We start from the raw sequence: 9,925 nt of genomic DNA on the forward strand, positions 1-9,925 counted from the left end.
AACCAAATTCAACAAGAAAACAAGCTAAGACGAGAAAATAACAAAAGAAGAAAGGAAGGAGAAGAGAGTGCTCATGAAGATGGATGTATGGTTGGATGATCACGCCACTAGAAGGATGGTTGCTCCTAGATGAGTGTGCTTCCGCCACTTGAGGACACCATGGATCCTTCAAGATGAGACTAGAGAAGAAGGCTCAAAAGCTCTCCAATGATCACTCAAAATTTGAGTATAGTTTGTTTTCTTAAAATTCAAATCTGAAATTTACAAAGGAAGCACCTCTATTTATAGCCTAAGGTGCTGAAATGCAAGCTAAATAAATTCAAAAACTCCCCCCAAATTCAAATGAAAGTGGCGCCTAAACCAAGTCATGAGGAAGGTGTGATCTCTTCTCTCACTTTGGCACCTCCTTATTTACTCCTACACCTATCTACTAACGCACCCCCCCTAATACTCCTAACTAAGGACCTAAAGATGCTTTAACAAAAGAGGTTTCTTATGTTTTCCTCTAAGCACCTTCAAACAATATTCTTTATTATTTAATACTTGGCCTTGCCCTTCATAGGATGGACTTGGGCTTGGGCTTGGGCTTGGGCTTTGGGCTTGGGCCTCTCTTTATTTTATGTCTTCTTTTAATTTTGTGAAGATTAGAAGGAAGAACTTCAAGTGTGATGGTGAATGGCCTCCTCCTTCAGTAATAAAAACCTCCTTTACTTGATTCTCATCAACCTTAGTAGTGATTCACTGAAAGGCCCAGGTAGCATTCCCTTGACAAAGGCATGCACCGGCATGGCCTCATCAGGTTTTAATCTCACTACTTGAACCCCAAATCTGTTTAGGTAGTCCTTCATGGACTCCCCCTGGTATTGTTAGACATCAAAAACATCATAAGAAAGTCGGGTGGGGGCCTTGTTAACGAGATACTGCTCCCTGAACAGTGTCGCAAACTGGTCAAAGTTAGTGATGTGCCCATCGAAAAGGCTAACAAACCATTCCAACACTGCGCCTGACAACGTACTCATGAGCATCTTGCAGTACACAGCATCAGGTCCTCCTGTGAGCATCGTTTGGGTGTGGAACGCTGTGAGATGGGCCTCTGGGTCCTCTACTCCGGTGAAGGAGACTTTCGAGCCTAACAACGTTGTTGGTAACGTCGTATTCATAATTGCTTGTAAGAACGGCATGGGACGTGCCCTAAGTGGTACTGGTGGTGCATGTTCGTCCGCTGCGCGCTGAATTCTGCGTTGTCCACTCGTGATGCCGCTACTTCTGCTTGGAGGGCACACATCGTATCCAAGATTTGTTGTGTGGTAACGTTGTCCCCTTCGGAGAGTATCCTTCCTACAGATCCAGCAGTTGCTTGCCTTGTACTCCTCATATTGCTTGTAAAGACTCTTAACGTGAATGCGAGTGGGACCTTGATTTAACGGGCCCCACGGTGGGCGCCAAAATGTTCCTGTCGGTTGACTTGCTCCGTTGGTTGACTCTAACAACTCCTATGACCCTTCGATCTTGCCTAAGAATTGTGCCTTCTTGTTCAAGAAACCTCTCACCTACAAAAGACAAAGGGGCACCCTAACGGCCATTTGCACTCCGACGCTCAAGTCAGTATTAGGGCAAAGGAACACCAAGTGTGTATATTAGCTTCAGTCTTAAAAACTGTGTACCTTACTAGGGTTCTTGGAACCCTTTATATAGGCTGAAACTAGGGTTTACCTTTGCATTGTTGCCCTTGACTAGGGTTCCTTGGAGAATATCCTTGCGCCGTTATTCATAGAATCTTAGTGTATCTGGCACATGGACTTCCCTTAACTGGAGTGTAACGAATGACAGAGTGGCCCTTTACAATGTCCCGACGATCGATGTCCAATCTTCTCCTTCCACTGGTGAGGTTCGATATCGATCTCCAACATCGGGCTTAGGATAGCAATCTCAAAGACTAACCAAACCCCTGGTAGGCGCGTCCGGGGCCCACCTCATGTGGCCCCCTTCCATTACCAAGCATTAGTGCGTGATGTCTGAGGTCAGCCTCTGAGTCGATGACCGAGGAATGGTCGGGACAGAGTCCACTTACAAAACAAAGGATTCAAAACCCTCACCTTCAACTCCTATATCACCCACCAAAAACTCAAGTAAGAAATGTTTAAAATGTTTAGGTTTTTGTCATGTAGCTGCAAATTGTCCAACAAAGAGAACCATGATAGTTAAGGGGGGTAAGGCGAATGTTGGGAACAATATATACCAAAACCTTTGGATGATACCCAAAGAGAAAATATTTTTCACTCCCTCTGCCTTATCAACAACAAGTTATGTTCCTTGATGATAGATGGGGGTAGTTGAACTAATGTGGCTAGTACAAGAGTTGTGGAGAAGTTAGCTTTAACCACTATCTCTCATACCAAGCCCTATAAATTACAATGGCTTAGGTGAAATCATGGTAGATAAACAAGTCCTCATAAACTTTGTAATAGGAAAGTATAAATATGAGGTTTTATGTGATGTTGTGCCATGGAAGCAACTCATGTTCTTTTAGGAAGGCCTTGGCAATATGATAGACATGTTTTACATGATGGCCTAACCAATATAATGTCTTTTTCCTTCCAAGGGCGCAAGGTTACCTTAAAACCCCTCTCTCCCCAAGAGGTTCACGAGGACCAAATAAAAATGAAAACTAAAAGAGAAAATGAGAAAGCAAAAGAAGTAAGTACTAAATCAATCATGTTGACTTGTGTTATGCCTCAACTTGAGCCTTAAAGGTATTCTTCTTCTTTATCTTTTTTATTACCCAAGCTTCCTAATTAAACACCATCTTGGTTAAAGAATGTTAGGGATGATTTTTACATACCTCCTAAAAGTTTTTACCTTTTAAAAGGACTTTTTTCAAAGAATATTATCATTCCCACACAATCTTTTCCAGCATGGTCTGTCTATAGGACCTCTTTTTCTAAACTCCCAACGCTTAAAAATGTTAAGTCAAGTTTGCCTTTCTGTTCTTCCAGTATTTTATTTGATAGCAAACTGACTTTGTTATATGCAGGAGTACTAAATTCGTGGTCGAAATCTCTCCAACTTGGGGGTATAATACAACCCAAATCCATAAGAAGATGACCATGGATGCTAACTTTGAAGGGTCATCTCAATAAGCAAATGGAGGTTCCATCAATAGGAGGAATGGTCAAGGACCACAACACTTGAAGTTCTTCTTATTAATGTTCTTAACATTGAGGCCCAGGCACCAACAAAATATTACTAAGAGCAAGGGCACAAGCATTAGTAGATGAGCTTCAATTGATATATCTTTTTGTAATTTCTTTAGAGTAGATTTAAAATATAACATAAAAGGGAAATATGAAAAGGAGTATAGGACTTATGAGATGGTAGTAGAAAAGTCACGCATTCCATAGAGTATGTGACTTGTTTGGGGCGGCATTTCAAAATGCCTTTTCATTTGCTTCTTCCCACTTTTGCCTCTTGAATGACCTACCCTCTACACTATATATAGAGGTGCTTGGCTCTTCTAAAGAAACATTGAAATTGAAGTAAAGGTACTATTCTCAAATTGTGTGAGAATTTGTGAGACTTGTTCTCCTATTCCTTGTCTTATCATGTGAGTCTTTGGGAGCTTTCAAGTGGCGTGTTCCTCTTCCCTTGCTTCAAACACATAAGTTTTCTGACCTTTCATCATCTTCTTCCATTTCCATTCCATATCAAATTCTAAAACATATCTTGTTCATTTGTTCTTGATTTTAATCGGTAGAATGTTGTTGTTTCTTGATTTCAATCGGTTGAATTTGTTTGTTTGATGTTTTTAATCGGTTCATTTCATTCAGAAAGTGTTTCTATTCGGTTTATTGTCTTTCTTATGTGTTCTTGATTTTTCTTAATTGCTTAAGAATCTTGATCCTAATTCTAAAAAGTGTCATCTAATGATTGAACCTAAAATCAACTCACATCAAGGAGGCACGTCCAAAAAGAAAACACAAATAAAGATATAAGGAAGAAAAGCCATGACCTTCTTTTCTCATAAAAATAACTTTTCCAATTTTGTTTTCTCTCGGTCTGGGACTTATTAGTCCTTATTCCTTGGGTGTTTAGATTTGAAATATTTCCCAAACATTCCTTATTGTGTATATTGAGATATGGCTGAGATCTGAGATTGAAATTCGTTCCACAAGATTTGCAACGATATTTTTATTCATCATTGCCACGACTAAAATGAAGATTTGTTTCTGTGTTAAGTCTTTGATCATTTTCTAAATGGATACTCGTCCATTTGATCTGAAATTTTTCACGATTCGTCCCAAATTCTGTTGGTATTCTTCCATGAGATTTCAACAAGAAATTATTTTTTGAAAATGTTCCAGAACCTTCTTACACTCAAAGGTGCTCCGCATTCTAGATTTGCGAAATTTTCCCCTAGTTTCTGCAAACACTTACACAAGTACATTCATATGTCCTTTGTATGCATTCAAGGAGGCACGCACAAAAAGAAAACACAAAAAAAGATATAAGGAAGATAAGCCAGGACGTTCTATTTTCGGAAAAACAAGTTTTCCAGTTTTGTTTGCTCTCTGTCTGGGACTTATTATGCCTTATTCCTTGGGTGTTTAAATTTGAAATTCTTACCAGACATTCCTTATTTTGTGTATTGAGATGTGGCTGAGATTTGAGCCTCAAATTCGTTCCACAAGATTTCCAATGAATTTTTTATTCATCATTGCCATGACTGAAAGGAAGGTTCATTTCTTTGTAAAACTGTTTGATAATTTTCGAACTGAATACTTGTCCGTTTGAGCTGAAATTTGTCGCATTTCGTCTGAAATTCTGTTGGGATTCTTCCATAACATTTCAAAAAGAAATTCTTTATGGAAAATTTTCTTGAAACTTCTGACACTCCAATGCGCTCTGCTTTTGAGATTGCTGAAACTTTGCTCTAGCTTCTGCAATTTAATTCTGAGTTCATATTACGCTGAAAAGTTCAGAAAACACTTACACAAGTAATTTCATATGTCCTTTTTATCCAGTCAAGGAGGCACTTCCAAAAAGAAAACACAGAAAAAGATTTAAGGAAGAAAAGACAGGACGTTTTGTTTTCGAAAAAACAAGTTTTCCAGTTTTGTTTGCTCCGGTCTGGAACTTACTACGCCTTATTCCTTGGGTGTTTAGCTTTGAGATTCTTACCAGACATTCCTTATTGTGTGTATTGAGATGTAGTTAAGATTTGAGTTGATTTGGCTCTTTACAATTTCTTTATATTCTAGCATATTTAATTGTTGTCTTTAAATTCAAGTACCTTTACTTTCTTGTCTTTAAATGCACGTACCTTTAAATTCTTCTCATTATTTTCTTGCTTTTTATTTTCCAGCACTTTAATTCTCGTAGATTTTTTTTCGGCCATTTTTAATATTCATAGCATTTTTCGTTTTGAATATGTTTCTTGTTATGTCTTTTATTGATCTTACCTTTTACTTTGAGTCTTATGTTCATTAGTATTCTAGGAGTCCTTGTTTTGATTCTACTTACTTGCTTTTAATTTTGAAGTTTGCAAAGTAATTAAGAACTTGTTTTTAGTAGAAGTAGATTTAAAGTTCCAAACACATGATTTCAAGTGTTCAATTATATTGAATCCAACCAAAATTTTTTGTGAAAATTGAAAGTTCTTGGAAATATGCTTGATGCAAATTATGGTCATTATTTTCGATAAGTTCCAATTAGTATAAATAAAAAAAGACGCAAAACAACAAAGAAAAGTTTGAAAGCCCATCTTTGGCTATCACTTAGCAAAGCAAATCATTTTTCCAAATATGGATTCAACTTGATTGGCAAATTGTTTTCAACTTTGTGGAATTTTTTATCCTTTTGCTTTTAAAAATTCTACAAAAAAAGTTTCATAGTTAAAAGTTTAGTAAGTATCTTAGAGTCTTTTTGTGTGCCTTTTCTTGCTTGTCATCTTTTTCAAAGTTTTTTCATGATCTCTTGATTCAAATTTGGTTTAGCCTTTTCTTGTTTAAGCTTTTCTTGTTTGTCTTTTATTTCTTTTCCTCAAGTTTTGTGGTGATTTTACTTTGAGCAAGTGTTGAGGCTTTGACATTTTCCACTTGAGAGTTTTTCAACCATAAGAAAGACCTTGGCTAAGGGAGGAAATTTTTTTTGTTGAGTGGTTAAAGTGTTTTTTATGGCAGAGGCCCAAGTCTAAGCCCAAACACAAATTCAAGCTTCAGCTCAAGCCCAACACATAGAAGATATGGGCCAACTAAGCATCATTGGATGTCTCTTGTTGTAATTACTTTTAAGTAGTTTTTAGTAGAACATAAAGGGAGATGTAGATATCAAGATAAGAGGTGAAAATGTATAAAGATAAGTCACACCTTCTGTTCCGACCTCAAGTCATTGGGCAGCATCGCTAGCGTCAATCACCACATTCGAGGTATTGTCCGCTTTGGAGGGCGGTGCTCCGTCACGGTTTTGTCCTTAAAAGGTGCCTCGAAGGGTGAAGGGAGGATGGAGTATATAAACTGCCCTTGGCCTCGATTCCTGAGCGATGTGGGACTGTATTGGCATACGGGAACAAGCCCCCCAGTCGAGGTCTAAGGGGAGTGGATCCCCCTAGTTGAGGGGCGAAGGAGCCTCTTCGGCCCCACGGTGGGCGCCATTGTTCCGACCTCAAGTCGTTGGGCAGCATCGCTAGGGTCAATCACCACATTCGAGGTATTGTCCGCTTTGGAGGGCGGTGCTCCGTCACGGTTTTGTCCTTAAAAGGCGCCTCAAAGGGTGAAGGGAGGATGGAGTATATAAACTGCCCTTGGCCTCGATTCCTGAGCGATGTGGGACTGTATTGGCATACGGGAACACCTTCCATGTGACATAAAAAGAAGGTGTAGGTGTAGATTTAAAAGGTGCCAAAGAAAGAAACCAAGTCACACTTCCCTTGTGACTAGGAATTGGCGCCAAATTTAAATGCTTCTCATTTGAATTTTCCCACTTTAATTTCAGCCCTCTCATACTATAAATAAGAAGGCTTGACTCATGTAATTGTAAGATTAATCATATAGTGAAATTGCTGTTAAATTCTTGTGCCAATTTGTCACTCTTGTTTACTTCTTCTTTAGGATAGGTAACCTTAGTCTTCAACCTTCACCTTCCAAGTGAGTTGGTCGAACCACTCACCTTCCATACATTACATGCACCTTTAAGGACTCCACACCTCTTAGGAGATCCTTGCACGCCTCTTCATAAGCTTCCGCCACCATCAATCCAAGTTTCATCACACATGAAGGCCCTTTTTCCATTAGTTTTTCTTCAAGTGACGCAAACTTTAATTTCTTACTACTTTTCTTTAATTGTTTGTTCCTTGTGTTTCTTGTTTGTTTTTATGGATCATATTTCAAGTGGAGAATATTCTAAACCCCAATCTCCCCAAAAGGCATTCATTATGGGAGAATTGGCGGCGACAAAAAGGTTTATAAAACAAAAGAATGAATAGATGAGGCAAATGGAGGAAAGACTCCAAAGGCTAGAATCGGCCTATGATAGACCCCAAAGAGGAAGAAGACATAATCCAAGGCGTGAATCAAGAAGTTACCAAAACTATGGTAGCCATGAAGAAGATTACAAATGGAGAATGCATCATATTGATGATAGGCACCAAAATGTGGCAAAGCCTTCTTTATAATTTGTAAAAATACCTAGTTTTAGTGGGAAAGGTGACCCCAATATTTACCTAGGATGGGAGGCTAAGGTAGAACAAATCTTTAATGTACATGAGGTCCAAGATGACCAAAATGTTAAGTTAGCCTCCTTAAAATTTTTGGACTATGCCATGCAATGGTGGCATAAAATTGTAATGGACATTGGTTTAAACAAGAGACCAACCGTGGTCTCTTGGGATGATTTGAAAGAATGCATGCGTGCAAGATTTGTGCCTCCACACTATAGGAAAGAACTTTTGTTGAAGCTCCAACAGCTTCACCAAGGTACACAAAGTGTGGCTACTTATTTTAAGGAACTTGAAACGATTTTAACTCAAATTAACATGCATGAAAGTGAGGAGTCCAAAATGGTTGGCTTTGTAAGTGGTCTAAGAAGGGACATCCAAGATGTGGTAGAACTATATGAGTATACCTCTTTAGAAAAATTGTTTCACCTTGCCATCAAGGTAGAATCCCAAATTTCAAAGAAAAACTCTTTAAAAAATTCTCATAATGATGACTTTTACCACTCATCTTGGACAAACAAGCACAAATCTTCTTCAACTTTTCCCTCCAATTTTAAAAAGGAGTCCACTTACAAACCGAGGGATTCTAAACCCTCCACTTCAAACCCTCAATCACCTACCAAAAACTCAAGTAAAAAATGTTTTAAATGTTTAGGTTTTGGTCACATAGCGGCCCATTGTCCAACCAAACGAACCATGATGGTTAAGGGGGGTCAAGTAGTAAGTGAACATAGTGATAACTCTTCTAGGTCTAACTCCCCTTCCCCTTCAAAAACCCCTAGTGATAATGAATATGAAATACCCTGTGAAGGAAACTTATTGGTGATAAGGCGAATGTTGGGAACAATTCCAAAACCTTTGGATGACACCCAAAGAGAAAATATTTTCCACACCCGCTGCCTTATCAACAACAAGTTATGTTCAATGATAATTGATGGGGGTAGTTGTGCTAATGTGGCAAGTACAAGAGTTATGGAGAAGTTAGACTTACCCACTATCTCTCATACAAAACCCTATAAATTACAATTGCTTAGTGCCGAAGGCGAAATCATGGTTAATAAACAAGTCCTCATAACTTTTGCAATAGGAAAGTATAAAGATGAGGTTTTACGTGATGTTGTGCCAATAGAAGCAACCCATATTCTATTAGGAAGGCCATGGAAATGTGATAGACAAGTTTTACATGATGGCCTAACCAACAAAATGACTTTTACCTTCCAAGGGCGCAAGGTTACCTTAAAAACCCTATCTCCCAAAGAGGTTCATGAGGACCAAATAAAAATGAAAACAAAAAGAGAAAGAAAGAAATGTTCAACCGAGTCACAAAGTCTCATCCGCTAAATCAATCATGTTGACTCATGCCATGCTACAACTTGCAACTCCAAGGTGTCCTTCTTCCTTATCTTTTTCATTCCCCAAGGTTTCTAACTACACACCATCTTTGTTAAAGAATGTAAGGAATAATTTCCAAACACCTCCTAAAGGTTTCCACCTTCTAATAGGATTTTCTTCAAAACGATTTGTCATTCCCACACAATCTTTCCAAACATGGTCTGTATATAGAACCCCATCTTTTCAATTCTTTGAGCTTAAAGCATCTAAGTCAAGTTCACATCTCACTCCTTGCACTATTTTATATGTGAGAAAGCTGACTATGTTATCTACAGGAGTTCTAAGTTCGTGGTCGAATTCTCTCCAACCTGGGGGCATGATGCGAATCAAGTCAACAAGGTGATGCCCAAGGATGCTAATTTACACAATGAGAAGTCATCTCAAAGTAGAGACCTCACCAAAGGGAGAACTGAACAAGGACCAGAGCACCTAAAGTTCTTGCTGCTAGTCTTTTTAATGATTAGAAAATGTTGTAAATAAGTTGGGCTCACTTTAGGGGTCCAAATAGCAAAGAAAGGCTAGAATAAGGTACCATTAGCATAATAGGGCGTGTGGGTAGCATTTTAGCTTGTTCCTAGCCCTTTTTGAAGGCATTTTGATCTAGTTTCTAGAAGGACAAGCCTAGGATGCGGGATTGACTTAGTCAAACCCTAAGTGATGGCATTGAGCTCTTCTCTTTTACGGTTTTTGTGGTGGTTTGCGGAAGTTTCAATGGGTTATAGGTGGAGCAAGGCTCTCCTAAGAGTTGTGGTAGCCTTGGAGGTGCATGAAGAGTAGAAGAGTGAGAGAGGTTCGACCAACTCTCTTCGGTAGGTGAAAGGG

This window comes from Phaseolus vulgaris, unplaced genomic scaffold, assembly GCF_000499845.2.
Source record: "Phaseolus vulgaris cultivar G19833 unplaced genomic scaffold, P. vulgaris v2.0 scaffold_19, whole genome shotgun sequence".
NCBI classification, from domain to species: domain Eukaryota; kingdom Viridiplantae; phylum Streptophyta; class Magnoliopsida; order Fabales; family Fabaceae; genus Phaseolus; species Phaseolus vulgaris.